This window comes from Triticum aestivum, chromosome 1B, assembly GCF_018294505.1.
Source record: "Triticum aestivum cultivar Chinese Spring chromosome 1B, IWGSC CS RefSeq v2.1, whole genome shotgun sequence".
NCBI lineage: Eukaryota > Viridiplantae > Streptophyta > Magnoliopsida > Poales > Poaceae > Triticum > Triticum aestivum.
In genome coordinates, this window is record NC_057795.1 from 628,056,090 (window position 1) to 628,073,712 (window position 17,623).

Sequence of the window (17,623 nt, forward strand, 5' to 3'; positions counted from 1 at the left end):
AGCAGATCGAACTTGTGCATATATTATTCTCTCTACGGTGGAATGTGGAATTTATTTTGCAGAGCCGGACACTATCCTGGTGTTCACAATCTTCTATCATTCGGAGGAGGAACCCGCCTTGCAATGCCAAGCAATATACGCGCCGGACTTATTGTAATTGAAGCCTGGTTTAGGGGCTACTGAGGGAGTCCTGGATTAGGGGATGTCCGGATAGCCGGACTACCATCATCAGCCGAACTATCATCGGCCGGACTATCATCATCGACCGGACTCCAAGACTATGAAGATACAAGATTGAAGACTTCGTCCCGTGTCCGGATGGGACTTTCCTTGGCATGGAAGGCAAGCTTGGCGATACGGATATGTAGATCTCCTACCATTGTAACCGACTCTATGTAACCCTAGCCCTCTCCGGTGTCTATATAAACCGGATGGCTCTAGTCCATAGGACACAACAACAACCATTACAGTCATACCATAGGCTAGCTTCTAGGGTTTAGCCTCCTTGATCTCGTGGTAGATCCACTCTTGTAAACATCCACAATATCAATATCAATCAAGCAGGACGTAGGGTTTTACCTCCATCAAGAGGGCCCGAACCTGGGTAAAACATCGTGTCCCTTGTCTCCTGTTACCATCCGCCTAGACGCACAGTTCGGGACCCCCTACCCGAGATCCGCCGGTTTTGACACCGACAGTTTTACTTCCATCGAGAGGGCCCGAACCTGGGTAAACATTGTGTCCCTTGCTTCCTGTTACCATCAGCCTAAGATGCACAGATCGGGACCCCCTACCCGAGATTCGCCGGTTTTGGCACCAACATTGGTGCTTTCATTGAGAGTTCCTCTGTGTCGTTGCTGCAGGGTCTGATGGTGCCTTCAATCGTCAACAACACGGTCCAGGGTGAAACTTTTGTCCCCGGACAGATCTTTGTGTTCGGCGGCTTCGCACTGCGGGCCAATTTGCTTGGCTAGTTGGAGCAGATTGATAGCTTCGCCCCTGGCCACCAGATCAGGTTCAGAAACTTGAACTACACGGCAGATATCCGCAGAGACTTGATCTTCGACGGATTCGAGCCTGCGCCAGGAACGCCGGATAGTCATGACGAGCACGGCCTAGACCTGCTGTCGGACAATGCTCGGGACATCATCCCCGAAGCAGCCCCGGATCTAAATCCAGGGCAGGTTGCGTTGCCTATGGACGGAGGACTGGACCCTGCCCTGCAGGCCGCACACTCGTCGGCGGTGGAGCCGAACACAGATCTCACCTCTAAGGAGGCCTGTAACCCCGGGCCCCCGGACTTGTATCCGGTCGTTGGTCCCGGTCCGCTCGCTCTTGTGCCAGCCGATCCAGGTTGGGCTCCGGTAATGGAGTTTACCGCTGCGGACATCTTTCAGCACTCGCCCTTTGGCGACGTGCTGAACTCATTGAAGTCTCTCTCTTTGTCAGGAGGCTCTAGGCCGAACTATGTCCAGCTTGAGTGGGAAGCAGGCGACTAAGGAATTCGTTGCCCACCCACCACCCACTTTGTCGCCACGATCGATGATTTAACCGACGTGCTCGACTTTGACTTCAAATACATCGACAGTATGGATGACGATGCAGGAGACATACAGGAGCCACCGCTCACAGGGCGGTGGACAGCCACCTCTTCATATGATATATATGGTGGACACTCTAAAAGAAACCAATGGCGATGAGGCAACGGAGGATAACCCCTCCAAGAAGAAAGCAAAGCATGGGCGTCGCCAGCGCCGCTCCAAGCCCTGCCAAGGAAATACCGGCACCGGAGACGATAATAAACCGGACGGTGCCGGCGATGAATACAACCCCGAACAGCCCGCCTTCGAGCAGGCCGAACAGGAAGACGGGCATGACAGCCCAGATGAACAGGTGACGGACGGGTATCCGGAGGAGGACAATTACATGCCCCTCTCCGAAGACGAGATTAGCCTCGGTGACGATGAGTTCGGCGTACCCGAAGAGCCCGCAGAGCAGGAGCGCTTCAAGCCGGCTTATTGCCACTATGAGAAGCCTGAAGAAGAAGCAGCAGCAGCTCCTAGCTGATCAAGATCTGCTCACAGACAGATGGACAGAAGTCCTGGCAGCCGAGGAATATGGACTCGAGCGCCCCACGGCTGACCGACTGCCTCGAGGTCGGGAACAAAACGGCATATCAGCCAAAATACCAGCCTGCACCCCCGCGCCGGTCTACTATGGCCCGGGGTAATACTCAGGACCTGCGCGATAAACTGGATAACACCGCAGAACAACCAAGATGGATCTACGGATCACGGGGGCACATCGAAGCACATGACGATGACTGTCATACCGAATACACTAATAGCAAATCCGACCAGGCCGAATACAAGCAGTCAGACGCAGCCGGACTGCACCGTGACATAGCCCAGCACAAAGGCGCCGCACACCCCCTCTGCTTCACTGATGAAGTAATGGATCATGAATTCCCAGAAGGGTTTAAACCCGTAAACATCAAATCATATGATGGCACAACAGAGCCCGCGGTATGGATCGAGGATTTCCTTCTCCACATTCACATGGCCCGCGGAGATGATCTACATGCCATCAAGTATCGTCCCCTTAAGCTCAAAGGACCTGCCCGGCACTGGCTAAACAGCCTGCCCGCAAATTCCATTGGTAGTTGGGAAAATCTGGAAGACGCATTTCTTGACAACTTCCAGGGCACATATGTGCGACCTCCGGATGCCGATGACTTGAGCCACATTACTCAACAGCCCGGAGAATCAGCCAGGAAATTCTGGACTCGGTTCTTAACTAAAAAGAACCAAATAGTCGACTGTCCGGACGCCGAAGCACTGGCGGCCTTCAAGCATAATATCCGTGATGAGTGGCTCGCCAGACACCTCGGCCAGGAGAAACCCAAGTCCATGGCAGCTCTTATGACATTAATGATCCGCTTTTGCGCGGGCGAGGACAGCCAGTTGGCTCGCAGTAGCACTATGCCACATTTTGGAACTTCAGATGTCTGGGATAATAATGGCAAGCCACGGCGCAACAGACACAAGCGACGGAACAATGGTGACAACACCGAGGATATGGCGGTCAATGCCGGATTCAGCGGATCCAAATCCGGTCAGCGAAAGAAGCCATTCAAGCATAACAATCAAGGACCGTCCAGTCTAGAACGTATACTGGAGCGCTCGTGTTAAATTCATGGCACCCTGGACAAGCCAGCCAACCACACCAATAGAGACTGCTGGGTATTTAAACAGGCCGGCCAAATAAACGCCAAACACAAGGACAAGGGGCTGCACAGGGACGATGACGATGAGCCCTGGCGTCCGAACATGGGGGGACAGAAGAAATTTCCTCCCCAGGTGAAAACGGTCAACATGATCTACGCCACCCACATCCCCAAGCGAGAACGGAAGCAAGCACTACGGGACGTATACGCGATGGAGCCAGTCGTCCCTAAATTCAACCCATGGTTAGCTTGTCCGATCACCTTTGATCGTAGGGATCATCCTACTAGCATCAGTCACGGTGGCTCAGCCGCATTGGTCTTAGACCCAATCATCGACGGATTCCACCTTACGGAGTCCTCATGGACGGCGGCAGCAGCCTGAACCTGCTTTACCAGGATACAGTGCGGAAGATGGGCATCGATCCTTCAAGGATTAAGCCCACCAAAACCACCTTTAAAGGTGTAATTCCTGGAGTAGAGGCCCGTTGCACGGGCTCTATAACATTGGAAGTGGTCTTCGGATCTCCGGATAACTTCCGAAGCGAAGAGCTAATCTTCCATATCGTCCCTTTCCGCAGTGGTTACCACGCACTGCTCAGGCGAACCGCATTTGCTAGATTCAATGCGGTACCACACTATGCATACCTCAAGCTCAAGATGCCAGGCCCGCGCGGGGTCATAACAGTCAACAAAAACATGGACTGCTCTCTCCATACAGAAGAACATACTACGTCCCTTGCGGCAGAAGTATAATGCGGCCTACTCCGGCAAACCACCAATCCGGCGAAGACAACTTCAAGCTCCGTCAAGCGAGGGCGGAACACCCCGCAGCAGGATCAGCAGGCACAACAAGAGCACGACTAGCAGTCCGGCCTCCGCTCAGATACCATCAAAGCAGCATTCGTGCCACGCGTACACAATTACGCACTCAAAATACCATGGGCACATGCGGAGGCATAACAGTGGCTCAGGCAATAGTACGGTGTTGCTTCGTAATCTTTCCTTTTACCTTTAAGGACATTGCTTTAGTGCAGCTTCTCCAGAAGAGCCGGATTGTTGAACTTACATAGGAGAGGAAACCCAGGAGGCAACAGGCTTTGGGCACAGCAGGAAACACCCAGGTGGAATCTATTTATGATTGTTGTTCCTGTTTTATCTATCTGTACGTAGCCTGCCCCTAGATAGGGTATGTCAAATAATCCTATTTGTCTCTGCTTAATGCATACATTGTAAACATACGCCTAAACGTATTATTCATCAATGGGAGACCATATGTAGCGTCAGCTTAATTATTTTTATTTGAGCATTTTTTATAAATGTCTATTTGATTTTGCATCCGTACACTTTGGTACGCTTAGTTTGCCAGGGGCTTCTTATGGCGCCCCACAATACGACAAGTTAAGTCCGAACACTTTCAACAGTGCGGCACCCCAAACTTATAGCATTATATGCATCAGCTCTGAATCATGTCTTGGGTACCAGTTGGGATAGCCCGGCTCCCTTGTTTTGGTGCCTTATGTTCCGTTAATTCCGCTAAGATAGCGCAGGGAGAACTACTGCGATTGTGCCCTAGTTTTTCCGGACGAGCACCTCAGTAAAGAAAGCACAAAATTGTCCGGCATGATGTGGCGAGAGCTGGTCGCTGTTCAAGAGGTCTTAAAATCCTTAAAGATTTTTCCGCTTTAGGCGATAATTCGGCTTTGTTCGATATAGGTGTGTATAGCGCCCCAATTCGTCCTTCCAGATTCTAGGGGCTTCTCTGAAATTTAAAATTGTAGAGTTCTATGGCTAAGTGAAGGTTATAAAGCCGCATAGTCCGATTGCCTTGTTCTTTGCGCTGGACACCTCCTTAAGGGACCAAACATTTAGATAAAGAGTGTCCGGGTTTTCCACGAACACCCTAGTACTAGTTACATGGGGGCAGAAGCCCACGACTGGCCTACTTTCAGAATTTGATAAATAGCCGTACAGAAGGTAATATTTTAAATAACAAAAGCGCTACATAGCGCAGGTAACTTCGTCTTTAATTATAAACATGACAAAGGTGAATTCATTCAAAAATTATGTCTTTGGTACATTCATCGGCCACGAGGCAAGCACCCTTCATAACGCCATCATAATACTTATCGGGGACGCGATGCGGCTTGCCCTCTGGCGGCCCGTCCTTCACCAGCTTCTCCGCATCTAGCTTGCCCCAATGCACCTTGGCACGGGCAAGGGCCTGGCGGGCACCCTCAATGCAAACGTATCGCTTGATGACTTCCAGTCGCGGACAGGAATCCACCATCCGCTTGATCAGGCCGAAGTAGCTGGTGGGCAGAAGCTCACCAGGCCATATCCGGACTATGAGATCTTTCATAGCCACTTCGGCCACCTTGTGGAGTTCGACCAACTGCTTCAGTTGGTCACTCAGAGGCGTTGAATGGTCGGCCCCAACATACTGGGACCAGAACAGCTTCTTTGTTGAGCTCCCCTCCTGGGCATGGTAGAACTCCGCGGCGTCTGATACGCTGCATGGCAGATCTGCGAATGCCCCTGGAGAGCTCCGGACTCGGGTAAGTAAAAGAAACGCCTCCTCCACATTTTTGCTTTGCATGAAAAATTTCTTACCCGCCGCTATATTTTTGGCCTCCTGGATCTCCTGATGTACCCTCTCGGCTTCGGCCTTGGTGTCTTTTTTATTTGTAAGGGCCTTCGCAAGCTTGGCCTCTTTTGCTTTCAGCTCATGCTCCGCGGACTCGAGCTTCTTGCCGAGGTCCTGAAGATCTTCTTGTACTTCGCCCACTCGGGCTTCTTGCTTTTTGCGCTCCTTGCGCTCCAATGCCGCTTTGTGTTCGGCCTCGGACAGCGCCTTCTTGAGAGACGCCACTTCGGTGGTGGCCTCTATTACCAAATAACGATGTTTCGTTGTTAGAATAATCAAAATTTATTTATACTTTACTATGTGAGAGAGGGGAATCATTTACCTTTGCTCTCCTCGAGCTGCCTCCTCGTGAGGCCGAGCTCTCCCTGTGCCCGCTCCAAGTCCTGCGTTAGGCCGGCGATTTCGGTTGTGCGAGCAGCAGTGACCAGCACCATAGCATGTTTGTTTACATTCAAACTTATTGTTACACTCCTGCGGATTATAATTGACCCTCCGTTTGGTTTTTCCTTCCGAACACCAAACAGAGTATCAGGGGCTACTACCTATTGGGTGGTAATTTCACACATTCTTACTTACCTCAAAGCCTGTCAGGAGGCTGGTGCAGGCTTCGGTTAGTCCGCTCTTGGCAGACGAAACCTTCTGAATCACCGCACTCATAAGAGTACGGTGCTCTTCATCTAGGGAAGCGCCGCGTAGCGCTTCCAGCAGACAATCTGGCGCCTCGGGCGCAATAGAAGTCCTTGATACAGACGGCCCTCCCTCCCTAATGAGGGGCTGCCCACCTAAATCCGGAACCACTGAGGGCTCCGGAATAGTGTTCGGCTGAGAGCCCGGTTTACCATGGCTCTCATGAACACGATCCGCGGGGATCTTGAACCCCACGGGTCCGACGTCTAGGACACCACCTTGAGGCGCCTCTAGGGCCACCTCCCCCATCTCTGGGAACCTTTGGTACAACACCTCTGTGTTGTCCGTAGGCCGAGGAGAAGTAGCCATCGGGAGTGAGTTCATTGCTGACTCACTCGGGGACCCGTCCAAAGACGATACTTTGGGATGGGCTCTGGCCGAACTGCATACAAGTTCGGCGTTATAACAAAACTATGAAGTGAAATTACGATTGAGTGCGGATACTTACGATCGCACTAGGGGCTTCTTCCTGGGCAGCCACCCTTCCTCGCTATCGGCGGCGGTGGCAGAGTAGTCCGGAAGGGACACTTTTCCCTTCTTGGACATCCCAGTCTCCCCCACTGGGGCGGCCTTCCTCTTCTTCCCTCCCTCGACACGGGGAGGTGGTGTTTCTTCTTGTTCCTCCCCGCCTCCGCAGGAGGAATCTGTCTCGTCGTTGTCAGACAACAAGGGTATGATGGCCTTGCATTGGGGGCCTCTCCTGGTCACCTGGTCTACCGTCTCAAGCCCCCCATCCTATCCGGATAGGGTGGCCTCTTCTTCTTCTTCTCCTTCTCCCCCTTCGGGGGAGGAGTCTTCCTCGTCCTCTTCGAATGGGGCTTCTGGCGTAGCCTTACGCCGGAGACTCTTTCGGTCCCCGGGGCCTTCTTGTTGGCCTTCTTCTCCGGTCCCTTGTAGGGCGCTGGAACCAGCATCTCCGTCAGGAGAGCATTAGCTGGGCTTTCCGGCAGTGGAGCCGGACAGTCGATCCGCTCCGCCACCTCCACATAATCTTGAAACAAATAGACACAATTACTTGATGGCTCCCCCATGAATATATCCGGGAGAACCGAACCCGGTGGTGGTCTGAGAACTCACCTTGGTAGGGTGCCGCGCGGCGTGGAGCCCACTGTCCTCGATTATGAGAGGAGGTACTTCGGAGGCCTTGAACATCACCTTCCATGCATTTTTGTGCTTCATGTCGTAGAGCCTCTGAAGCGTCTGGTGTTCGGCTGGAACGAACTCCCATAGATCAAATGCCCGCCTTTGGCACGGCAGAATCCGGCGAATGAGCATGACCTGGGTCATGTGGACAAGCTTGATTTTCTTGTCCTTCATGCCCTTTGCAGGTTTTGAGTCCGGCCAGCTCGGTAGATTCGCCCCAGGACAGGCCCTTCCGTTCCCAGGAGGTGAGCCGCATAGGGGTTCCGGATCGGAACTCGGGGGCCGCCGCCCAGTTGGCGTCGCGCGGCTCGGTGATGTAGAACCACCCCGATTGCCACCCCTTCACGATTTCCACAAAGGAGCCATCAAGCCAGGTGACATTAGGAATTTTGCCCACCATGGCTCCTCCGCACTCCGCTTGCTGGCCACTCATGATCTTTGGCTTCACGCAGAAGATTTGCAGCCACAAGCCGAAATGAGGCTTGATGCGGAGGAAAGCCTTGCATACAACGATGAACACCGAGATGTTGAGGACGAAGTTCGGAGCTAGATCATGGAAGTCTAGCCCGTAGTAGAACATGAGCCCGCGGACAAAGGGGTGGAGTGGAAACCCCAGTCCACGGACAAAGTGGGCGAGGAACACGACCCTCTCGTGGGGTCCTGGAGTTGGAATGACCTGCCCCTTGTCTGGTAGCCAGTGCGCTATGTCTGCGGCCAAGTATCCGGCCGCCCGAAGATTCACAATCTTCTTCTCCGTCATGGTGGAAGCCACCCACTTGCCTCCTGCTCCGGACATGACTAACTGTGCGGAGAAGACCTGGACTAGGGCGCTGGAGCTCGAGAGGGCAAGAGTATGCGAAGGAGAAAGAAGGCATGGGGAAAAATGGGGAACTCTTGTCCCCTTATATAGGCGACGAGAGCGGTGCGCCTCCCCACTAGCCCGCTGAGAATCACTTACTTCCCAAGCGTCACGATTGATGGCACGGGGGGATTACCCATACCCGTATTGATGAGAATCCCGTGATAAGGGGACATGATCTCTTCTTTGACAAGATGTGTCAAGGAAACCGCCTCGCAATACGTGTTGTGGCTGGTTGTGAAAAAACAGTTCGATCTGACCAAAATGACATATCACGTCGTCTAAAAAGTTGTCAGCTGAAGTATCATTCTCTCTACAGTGGTATGTGAAGATCATTTTGCAGATCCAGACACGGCCGACGTGTTCGATAATAACCTTGGAGTATTCGGAGGAGGAACCTGTCGTGCAATGCCGAAGACAAGACTGCGCGCCGGACTCATCGTCATTGAAGCCTGGTTCAGGGGCTACTGAGGGAGTCCTGGATAAGGGGGTATCCGGAAAGCCAGACTATATTCATCGTCCGGACTATAGAAGCATCAAGATACAAGACTCAAGGCTTCGACTCGTGTCCGGATGAGACTCTCCTTTGCGTGGAAGACAATCTTGGCGATCCGGATATTATGTTTCCTTCCTTGTAACCGACTCCATGTAAACCCTAGCTCTCCGGTGTCTCTATAAACCGGAGAGCATGGTCCTTATAAGGCCGATCACAATTACAATCATACCATCATAGGCTAGCTCTTAGGGTTTAACCTCTAAAATCTCATGGTAGATCTACTCTTGTACTACACATATCTTCAATATTAATCAAGCAAGAAGTAGGGTTTTACCTCCATCGAGAGGGTCTGAACCTGGGTAAACATTGTGTGCCTTGCTTCGTGTTACCATCAGCCTAAGACGCACAGATCGGGACCCCCTACCCGAGATCCGCCGGTTTTGACACCGACAGAGCCTCTTGTAGCTACTTACTGATTTAGTGATCATGCGGAGACCCCGCAGAGCAGGACTAAGGGTATTATCTCCTAGGAGAGCCCCAAACCTGGGTAAGATTCACCGGCATGCATGTCTTCGCCTTATCCCGCTTCCAGGTACCGGCGATGTCTTACTGGTTCCCACTATGATTAGCCATCCTTTGGCATATGTCGCACCTACCACCCGACATTTGGCGCCCACCATGGGGCCAGGTGCACCATCGTTCGGAGACCTACTCTAGACGGGAGCCTTTGTTCATCCCCAGCGAGCATAGCCAGCCTGGCATGCATGATGACGCTTGCCCCGACATACTACACGGTGTCGACGCCGCCTATGCAGCGAGCCACCTCGCCGATCTTCTCGGTGAGGTTCACATCACCAACAAGCCCGCGTGAGGCGTGGGTGCGACCAGCTCTGAGAGCTGCCTCATCGACCTCCTTGGCAAGCTCGACATCGCCAATGAGCCCACCTCTGACCTGGAGTCGATCGACTCCACCGACCCGATGCTTGTCGACTCTGACACGGCATCCCGCGACGCCTTCCCCACCAACGTGGTGGTGATCGACGACCCTCTTCTTCACGCCGACAGCGGCGGCAGCACCGTCACCGAGGTGCTGGTCATCAGCCACGACACCATCTTCAACGAAAACTCTCGCGACGCTCTGCAAACGGTGCTGCACGACTTGTCCGCGCCCATCCCAGCGGACGCCAACTTCGAGACACTGGATGCTCGCCGCCTCACCCTCATCAAGAACGGCAAGAAGATAGCCACCACGAGACGCCTCACCAAGGCCTATCAGCGTGAGGTTGACCGTGCCGCCTCCGGCACACCGGCTACCGGAGGGCCCAGCCGGCTTGGCATTATCAAGAAGCGTGGCACGACCATCGCAAGCATGCTGGGAGCCAACCGCCCGGTCTATGCCATGACGCTTGAGAACCTGCGTGTCGCTCAGGTGGCAGCAGATGAGCTGGAAGGATTGGGTCGAGATGGGATGCGCTGCATGACGCGATGCGTCCAATAGCTCATTGACGCGGCTGCAGAGCTGCAAGAAGCCGGCGCCCGTGCCGAGAGTCCTCCCCCTCGCTGAGAGCACGGCGCGACCTCTCGGACACCAATTGCAGGCGGCGCCCGCGAGCGAAAAGATAAGGAGTCGGCGATAACCCGCAAGTATAGGGGATCACAACAGTTTTCGAGGGTAGAGTATTCAACCCAAATTTATTGATTCGACACAAGGGGAGCCAAAGAATATTCTCAAGTATTAGCAGTTGAGTTGTCAATTCAACCACACCTGGATAACTTAGTATCTGCAACAAAGTATTTAGTAGCAAAGTAGTATGGAAGTAACGGTAACAGTAACAAAAGTAACAGTAGCAGTTTCGTAGTAATGGTAACGGTGGCAACGCAAAGTAACTAAGCAAAGAACAATATGTGAAAAGCTCGTAGGCATTGGATAGGTGATGGATAATTATGTCGGATGCGATTCCTCATGTAATAGTTATAACATAGGGTGACACAGAACTAGCTCCAGTTCATCAATGTAATGTAGGCACGTATTCCTAATATAGTCATACGTGCTTATGGAAAAGAACTTGCATGACATCTTTTGTCTTACCCTCCCATGGCAGCGGGGTCCTAATGGAAACTAAGGGATATTAAGGCCTCCTTTTAATAGAGTATCGGACGAAAGCATTAACACTTAGTGAATACATGAACTCCTCAAACTACGGTCATCACCGGTGAGTATCCCGATTATTGTCACTTCGGGGTTAACGGATCATAACACATAATAGGTGACTATAGACTTGCAAAATTGGATCAAGAACTCACATATATTCATGAAAACATAAAAGGTTCAGATCTGAAATCATGGCACTCGGGCCCTAGTGACAAGCATTAAGCATAGCAAAGTCATAGCAACATCAATCTCAGAACATAGTGGATACTAGGGATCAAACCCTAACAAAACTAACTTGATTACATGGTAAATCTCATCCAACCCATCACCGTCCAACAAGCCTACGATGGAATTACTCACGCACGGCGGTGAGCATCATGAAATTGGTGATGGAAGATGGTTGATGATGACGACGGTGACGGATTCCCCTCTCTGGAGCCCCAAACGGACTCCAGATCAGCCCTCCCGAGAGAGTTTAGGGCTTGGCGGCGGATCCGTACCGTAAAACGCGATAATTCTTTCTCTCTGATTTTTTTCTCTGCGAAAGCAAATATATGGAGTTGGAGTTGAGGTCGGTGGACGTCCAGGAGGCCCATGAGGCAGGGGGCGCGCCCCCTACCCTCGTGGACAGGGTGTGGGGCCCCTGACCTTGATTCTTTCGCCAGTATTTTTTATTAATTCTGAAAAGTTGCTCCATGGATTTGCAGGTCATTCTGAGAACTTTTATTTCTGCACAAAAATAACACCATGACAATTCTGCTGAAAACAGCGTCAGTCCGGGTTAGTTCCATTCAAATCATGCAAGCTAGAGTCCAAAACAAGGGCAAAAGTGTTTGGAAAAGTAGATACGACGGAGACGTATCAGCCGGCTGCAAGCCGCAGCCGGACGCGCTTCACCATTGAGCGTGACGAAGACGGCCGCCCACGAGCTGTGGAACGGCGAGATGATAACCCGCCTCCTCCTCCGCCTCGTGGTCGGCGATATCCTTCTCCGCCGCCTATTGGGAATCCCACACTTGGCGACCGGCTAGGCCACCGCGAGGGAGTCGGCGAGAACGATGCCCGCCACCGGATCGACCGCCTGGCACGATCCCTGGCACTAGTAGAAGAAGATTATGTCGGCCCGCCTTGCTTTGGCCCCCGCATCCTCGACGAGCCCTTCCCCCAAAGGGTTCTCGCTTCCAAGAGACATGCCCAAGTACAACGGCTCGGTGAAGCTGGAAGATTGGCTGATAGACTACTCCACCGCAGTCAGCATCGTGAACGGCAACGGGCGCGTTTCCGTAAAGTACGTCCCCCTCATGCTTCAGGGCATGACGTGCACCTGGCTGAACAGCCTCAAGCCCTACAGCATCAACATCTGGCTGGATTTCAGGGAGGTCTTCAACTGCAACTTCACCAGCACGTACAAGCGGGCGCCCGAGGCCCGCCAACTCTCCTTGTGCATCCAAGGCCCGACCGAGTCCAGCCGCGACTACATGATGTGCTAGGCCGAGCTCCGCAACTCCTGCGAAAGGGTGCATGAGGTACAAGCCATAGAGTACTTCACCGCCAGATGCCGAGAAGGCACCCTTCTCAAGCACCAGCTTCTATGCGACGAGCTGGCTACACTCGACGAGTTGCTGATCATAGCAGACAAGTACGCCACAGCCGACTCTTCAATGAAGTCGGAGCTCCGGGTGGACCCCTCCGGAAAGGTGCTACCTCCGGCTCCCAAGACACCAGCTGGCGACGCCAACCGGCGCCCGTACCAGAATGACAACAAGCGCAAGACCACGATGCTGACTTCCACTAGCCGGCAGGTGGCCACAGTTGAAGACGAGCAGCCAGAAGGGAAGCCTATGCCCAAACCTCAGAAAGCCGACAGGCCGGCTTGGTTACCTGCCTTCTCCTATGAGCAGACCCTTGATGCCCCTGCAAAGTTCCATAGCGGCGCGAAGTCGTCCAACCATACAACTCGGAAGTGTCATTGGCTCACCCGAATCTCCAAGAGCGAAGGACTGCTGCCTCCCCCGCCTACTGGTCCATCGCCTCCGGCTCCTCAACAACCGGCCGCCCGCCCAGCAGCCGGAGCTATCCAAGATGAGTTCCCTGACGAGCATGCAGCCTACATTGTCTTTACAAGCCAAGCCGATGACAAGCGCAGCCGGCGCCGGCAACACCAAGAAGTCAATGATGTCGCCTCTAAAGATCCAGAGTTCATACACTGGTCCGAAAAGCCCATCAGTTGGAGCCGAGCTGATCACCTAGAGGTGATGCCCTCTCCGGGTTCCTACGCTTTGGTGTTGGACGCCACCTTTGCAACGGAGAGGTGAGCTGTTCGTCTCTCCTGAATCCTGATTGATGGAGGAAGTAGCATCAACATCCTATACCGTGACACCATGGAGAAGCTGAATATCAAGGCGAAGCAGCTCCATCCCAGTTGGACTGTCTTCCATGGCATTGTACCCGGCCTTTCATGCTCACCAATCGGCAAGATCAAGATAGATGTTCTCTTTGGAGACAAGGATCACTTCCGCCGTGAAACAGTCTGGTTTGAGGTAGTGGACCTCGAGAGCCCTTACCATGCTTTACTTGGCCGGCCTGCTCTGGCCAAGTTCATGGCTGTGCCCCACTACGCCTACCACAAGATGAAGATGTCGAGCTCCAAGGGCATCATCACAATAGTCGGAGACTACAAGAAGTCCTCCGACTGTGCTGCAGCCAGCAACCGGCTGGCCGAGTCCCTCATGATTGCCGCAGAAAGAAAGATCCTTGACCAGGTTGTGGCCATGGCTGGCAAGCAGCCGGACCTGTCGCCCGATCCCAAGGAGTCGGAAACTCAGGGCTCCTTCTAGCCGGCCAAGGAGACAAAGAAGATACCGTTGGACCTAAAGCACCCAGAGAGGTTCGCTCTGGTAGGGACAAATCTGGACAACAAATAGGAAAGTGAGCTCATCGATTTACTCCATGAGAATCAGGATATCTTTGCATGGTCCCCCAAGGACATGACGGGTGTTCCGACGGATTTCGTTGAGCACAAGCTACATGTCCGATCAGATGCAAAACCTCAAACAACCCCTCCACTGACTGTCGGAGGAGAAGAGAAGAATTGTTGGTGAAGAGATAGCCCGGCTTGTGGTAGCCGGCTTCATTATGGAAGTGTTCTTCCCAGAATGGCTTGCCAACCCAGTCCTTGTACTGAAGAAGAACAAGAAATGGCGCATGTGTATAGATTATACCAGCCTCAACAAAGCCTGCCCCAAAGATCCATTTGCCTTACCAAGGATTGATCAAGTGATAGACTCCACAGCCGGATGCAAGCTATTGAGTTTCTTGGACGCCTATTCAGGGTACCATCAGATCAAGTTGGACCCAGCCGACTGCCTGAAGACCGCCTTCATCACACCATTCAGAGCTTTCTGTTACCTGTCTATGACATTCGGCCTGAGAAATGCTGGTGCCACTTTTCAGCGTTGCATGCAGAAATGCCTCCTCAAGCAACTCGGCAGAAATGCCCACGTCTATGTAGACGATATTGTGGTGAAGACGGAGAAGCGCGGCACCCTGCTAGAAGACCTCCAAGAGACATTCTATAACTTGCGCCACTTTCAGATCAAGCTCAACCCAGAAAAATGCGTGTTCGGAGTGCTAGCCGGCCAACTCCTTGGCTTCCTGGTCTCTGAACGCTGCATTGAGTGCAACCCAATGAAGATCAAGGCCATAGAGAGGATGGAGATTCCCACCCGGCTACGGGACGTCCAAAAGTTTACTGGATGCCTGGCTTCCCTCAACCGCTTTATCAGCCGTCTTGGGGAGAAGGATCTTCCCCTGTATCAACTCATGAAGAAAACCACTCACTTTGAGTGGAATGACTAGGTGGATGAAGCCTTTCACCAGTTGAAGAAAATGCTGGTCATACCGCCTGTCCTGGCGGCTCCAACTAAAAAGGAGCCCATGCTCCTTTACATTGCCGCAACTAGCCGGGTGGTCAGCACAGTCATCGTGGTTCAGCGCCTAGAGGAAGGCAAAGTTCAGCTGGTCCAGAGATCGGTATATTACCTGAGCGAAGTACTGTCAACCTCGAAGCAAAACTACCCCCACTACCAAAAGATGCGCTATAGTGTGTACTTCGCCGCCAAGAAGCTCAAGCCCTACTTTCAAGAACACCCCATCATGGTCGTTTGCACTGCCCCGCTGGCCGAGATCATGGGCAACCGGGATGCATCCGGCCGGGTGGCCAATTGGGCTATCGCGCTGGCTCCCTATACCATCTTCAACCAGCCCCGCACCGCCATCAAGTCCCAAGTGCTGGCCAACTTCCTTGTCGACTGGGCCGAGACCCAGTACCTGCCACCAGCACCAGACTCCACCCATTGGCGGATGCTCTTCGACAGATCCAAGATGCGCACCGGATTGGGAGCCGGCATCTTCCTCACCTCTCCCAAAGGCGACAAGCTTAGATACACATTGCAAATCCACTTTGCCGCCTCCAACAACGTGGCCGAGTATGAGGCACTCATACACGGGCTCCGGCTGGACAAGGAACTCGGCATCCGCCAGATCCTGTGCTATGGTGACTCAGACTTGGTGGTCCAACAGTCATCTGGCAATTGGGACACCAGGGATACAAATATGGCGAGCTACCGCTTCCGTGTTCAGCAACTCAGCGGATATTTTGAAGGGTGCGGGTTCCTCCATGGGCCACGGGTCGACAACGAGCAAGCAGATGCCCTGGCACGAATCGGCTCCACCCCACAAGCTATACCAACCGACGTCTCCCTTCAGCGCCTCCTCAAGCCGTCTGTCAAGCCTTCACCAGAATCCGACTCCATCTTCGTGCCAGCTGACCCCGAAGGAGCCGAATCCGGCTTGGGGACCTCAGGAGTCGGCACGGGGACTTCAACAGGCGGCTCGAGGACTGCGTCAGCCGCACCTGGCCCGGGGACTTTAGAACCCGGCCCGGGGACTGCAACAGTCGGTCTGGGGACTTCAAAGACACAATAGGCGGTGGCCAACTCCAACCCGCCACCTCCCACCCCAACCTCCCTAGTCGCAGTGGACGTGTTGGCAATAGAAGAAGTTGTAGCTCCATCATGGGCCCAGCCCATCCTCAACTTTCTAGTAAACAGAGAGCTGCCGACTGACGAGATCTTGGCAAGACAAGTCCTACGCCGAGCCGGAGCCTACACCATAGTAAACACAGAGCTCGTTAGGCGCAGCGTGACTGGAGTCTTCCAGCGCTGCGTCGAGCCAGAGAAGGGCGTAGCAATCCTCAAAGACATCCATCAAAGTGAGTGTGGCCATCACGCCGCCTCAAGATCACTTGTCGCCAAAGCTTTCCGCCATGGTTTCTTCTGGCCGGCTGCTTTGGAAGACGCCAAAGCGTTAGTCAAACACTGCAAAAGGGTGCCAAGTTTTTAGCTCCAAGCAACACCTGCCGGCTTCTGCACTCAAGACCATCCCCCTCACCTGGCCCTTTGCCGTCTGGGGGCTGGATATGGTGGGACCATTCAAGACGGCACGTGGCGGCATGACTCATTTGCTAGTCACCGTTGACAAATTCACCAAGTGGATCGAAGCAAAGCCAATCAAGAAGTTGAATGGGCCGATTGCTGTGACCTTCATCGCGGACATCACAACTCGGTACAGCGTATCGCACAGCATCATCACCGACAACGACACAAATTTTGCCAAGGGAGCCTTGGTCCGTTTTTGCGCGACGCAGGGAATCCGACTAGACTTAGCGTCCGTTGCCCATCTGCAATCAAACGGACAAGTAGAACGAGCCAACGGCCTCATCCTCTCCGGCATCAAACCCCGACTAGTCGAGCCAGTGGAGCGTTCGGGCGGCTGCTGGCTCGAGGAGCTGTCGACCAGCCTTTGGAGCCTGCGCACTACTCCGAACAAGTCGACTGGCTTCACTCCCTTCTTCCTTGTGCATGGTGCCGAGGTTGTCATTCCAACTGACATCGAGTTCGACCCTCCTCGGGTCACCATGTACACAGAAGCAGAGGCGAGGGAAGCGTGAGAAGACGGTGTTGATCTGCTGGAAGAGGGTCGGCTGTTAGCACTTAGTCGGTCCGCCATCTACCAGCAGAGCCTGCGCCATTACCATAGTCGGAAGGTCAAGCCAAGATCTTTCCAAGAGGGCGACCTTGTGCTCTGGCTGATCTAGCGAACAGCCGGCCACCACAAGCTCTCGACCCCTTGGGAAGGACCCTTCATCATCAGCAAGGCCTTGGGCAATGACTCCTACTACCTGATCGACGCATAGAAGCCCAAGGCACGCAAGAGAGATGATTCTGACAAGGAGTCGGAACGCCCATGGAATGCAAACCTCCTTCAAAGCTTTTACAATTAATGCAGTATGTACCATGCTACCTTTTGTATTAAGTACAAGACAATGGGACCCCCGAGGAGCACTCGGGGGACTG